Raw genomic sequence first — 3,592 nt, forward strand, 5'->3', positions numbered from 1 at the left:
AGCCTTCCAGGCTGCCAACAGGTCACTGGAAGTTGGGGGTGAATAGATGTGAGGAATTCAGGGCTATGTCCACCACTGGCAAGCTTAGCTTGCTGCTGCTGCCTCCAGACCCGTCCCCTGGACACTGCCATTGCTGGACCCCTCCCACTGCCACTGGACCCCTTGCCACTGCCAGACACCTCACTGCTACCAGACCTGCTGCTGCAGTGATGACAGTGGCTGCCTCTGAGTTCCCCTGGCCAGGTCCCGCCCGGGTCCCCAGGTGAGTCAAAAAGTCAGAAGGATCGTGAGGCCCTGCTTTCATGGTCTGTATTCATACTGAAAATCAAGATCAAGCGAGCTGGTTTCGAGTGATGTTGAGGCTGCAAGGAGAGAGGAGGGAAGAGGGGGAAACCTGTGATTTTCCTTCTTTTTTCTCCCCCATCCAGCACCCTGGCCTTTAAACCTGTCTCTGACAGACTGGCAACTCCCCGTGAATTGAGTAAAGCTGTTCTTAGTAAGGGCAAAGCAGCTCTACCAAATGCCCAGATTTGGTAATGGCATATTATTCTTTGTTGTTATATTACTTGCTAAGCACCTACAGCCTGCTCAGCGTCAGACAAAGCTGAAGACAGATATCACAAAATGCACTCCAGGAAAGATCTGATTATGGTATTACCCCAGCTGTCCACCTTCCACCCACCTCCCTAGCATGCACCATTGTAAATGTGATTGTTTGAAAGGCTAGGGGCTTGTGGGCTTTGCAGGACAAGTGAATTTTGATGATGGATTTTAAAGAAACAGTGGACACCTATACAAGGGGTTAGGAAAGGAAATTCAGAAAAAAGAAACAACCTGCATTAAAACACAGAGACAAGAGTGGAAGAAAAGGATGAAGTAGGATTTATTGGTGGAGCAAAATGGATAAAAGGGGAAGTGATTAGAAATGATCCATACCTTGCTCTTCTCCAAGACTGCAAAAAGAAAGGTTAGAGTAACATACATATGACTTACTTTTACAGAATATTAAAGGTGCACCTTGTAGTTCTTCTAACAACACTTTCTAATTTAAAATGGAAAGGATGTGAAGTTCAATTTGCTGTTTACGTCTTGCATGTCACTAGAACAGAACAAGGTAGCTGGAGTGGTTGGGAGGGAGAAAGGAGTATCGCACTCCCTTCGGCACACTCACTTTGCCTCTCAGCTCAGGTACAATTTAATAGAACAAGTTTTCATTTTACCTTTTCCTTTATATTATGTATTTATTTATTTGATGCTTGACCTGGACATAGTGCTGGGGGGAGGGGAACAAAACACCTTATTGACTGAAGGCAGTCATGTGACACCATGGAATCAAGTTTACAATGCTTAAATTGTATATGGAAGAACTTAAATGTCAATTTTTTCCTGATTTTTTCCCCCCAGTGATTCTGGGGGAATATTTCCAAGACATGAGATAATCACTGGGCTAAGGAACAATTCCGTGCTGTCTTAGCACTACATGCCATGTAAATACTATTGTTTTATCTGGTAATGAAGCCTTTCATGGGCAAGGAGTATTTTTACCATTTCACCTTGCTATGTTTATATGGGTATGACTGTAACTTGAACCATTAAACTAGCATTACCCCTAATACAGCTCTTGGAACAAAGTTGAATGGGACTCTCCCTGCTGGAATATATGTAATGTTACTTTTGGACAAAATGGCTAGCTCACAGGCAGTTTGCTTATTTGCTCAACTGCATAATTAATTCTCAAATGGGACAAACTGGGATTTCCTCACTTCTTCTTTATAAAGAACGGCGCATTCACAACCATTGTTCAAATGTGGCCGTGTTTGCCAAGTCCTTTGTACCCCATTCTGTCCTCTGCAGTACTTAAGCAGACATATGTTACCTGCAAATATCTGAGGGTTTAGGGGAACATTTTTCTTTAGTGTCCTACTAATAGGACTGATTAAATCTCAGATGCCAATAGATTTTGGTGGGACTTAAGCACAGCCTTAAGTTGCTTTCTTAAATAGAGATACCTGCTTGAATCTGGGGCCTAAATGTACAGCTATGGTGCTTGCTTAACAAGGGCTTTTAGATCCCTGACTTTTTGTCCAGTGAGCCCAGTGTAGCCAGTGAATATTAACACTGTGTTCTTCAATACTTGCTTGTTTGATATTATCCAGCAGATGATATCTATATGTACCTTCAAACTTAATACAAAATAAAATATGACCGTTTAGCAGGACCTCTTGTGGGATTGGGGCAGGGAAAAAGAGTAGGCTTTCTGAAAGTATGCCTGGCACACTTGTAAGCATCAAAGCTAGATACAGAAATTACACATAAACTGGTATAAGTGATTGGAAACCAGTGTGAGTCTGTAACACAACATAAATTCAGTGCATATAACCTGCTTTCAAAATGGTGAAAAACAGTTAAGATAAACCTAGATGGATGTAGTATCAGACTTAACTGATTTAGGTTAAATCAGTGTATTGAAATTCTGTCCCAGATTTCCTCCAGATTCAAGTTAACTCATGGTTCCCCAGCCCCTCAGGATGCTTTGAACTTTCCCCTAAAGCTCCCCATTGTAGTATGGGTGGGCTACCCTTGGCCCAAGCTGTCTGCCCCAGCAAAACAGGAAGCTGTGCTCTAGCTCTCCCTAGCATCTGGCCTGGGCCACTGCAGGCATGTGGTTGCATTTCTGGAATCAAAAGTGAATGTCTCGTGACTTGCTTATTGGTTCAGTCTACACAGCTTAGATTAACTTGTGACATTGCAGTCGATTAACCCTTTGGCTTTTTGACTGTCTTTACTTAGCCCAAGGGTCAAATACCTCCTCCCACTTTTCCGCTATGGAAAGCTCTCAATTTACAGGAACCGCTGGCATTTCAGAGGAATCAGAAGTCACTCAGAGCCAAGAGTCTGACTGAGGTCTGTTTCATTCACTCTGGCCGCATCTACATGAGACACTGACTACATAAGCAACATGTAGGGGAGGCACAGGGGGACACGTGCCCCCCGAGACTGGCTGCCTCTGGCTTCTGCGGGCGGTTGCCACCCCCTACTTTCTGCTGACACGGCCGCTGGCAGCTGCGGGCAGTCCCCACTTGCTGGCCACCATTTGCCACCCCCCTCCCACCAACACCGCCACCTGCAGGCGGTCCCCGCTCAGCCCACCCTCACTGCCGATGTCACCGCAGCACCTGTGGGAGGTCCCTGCTCACCACCGCCATGCCCCCCACCAGTGCTTGCGGATGGTTGCCGTACCCTTTCAACCTCTGAGGGCACACATCGTTCATGACTGACTATGCAGTAGCATCACATAGCAACAACCATGACGTGACACTTCTGCACTGCAATATTAGGCTACCATGGAGTAGTGTCATAAAAAAGATGTTTGTTGGTGCTACTGCACAGTAATTCAGGTTGCTGTGCAGTCACTTAATATGTATTTATACTGGACTGTATAAATACCAAAAATGAGAAATACAGTTTACTGTTTTGTTATTTTTCCCCACAAAAGCGATCAGATGAAGTAGTTTCATAGTTTCTAGGGTCGGAAGGGACCTGAGCAGATCATCTAGTCTGACCCCCTGCCATGGCAGGAAAGAGTACTGGG

At 45.0% G+C, this 3,592-nt stretch overlaps 1 long non-coding RNA gene across 1 annotated transcript in view; it reads left to right on the forward strand.

Annotated features, from left to right (window-relative positions):
- The first annotated feature begins 274 nt into the window (after positions 1 to 274).
- LOC109319654 overlaps positions 275 to 3,592 on the forward strand; it is a 22,240-nt gene continuing 18,922 nt past the window's right edge. The window contains exon 1 of the long non-coding RNA XR_002103587.1: positions 275 to 350. This is a non-coding gene — a long non-coding RNA (uncharacterized LOC109319654). The remainder of the gene's footprint in view (positions 351 to 3,592) is intronic.

Source organism: Crocodylus porosus, unplaced genomic scaffold (assembly GCF_001723895.1).
Source record: "Crocodylus porosus isolate Cpor-Errol unplaced genomic scaffold, CroPor_comp1, whole genome shotgun sequence".
Classification (NCBI taxonomy): Eukaryota; Metazoa; Chordata; order Crocodylia; family Crocodylidae; genus Crocodylus; species Crocodylus porosus.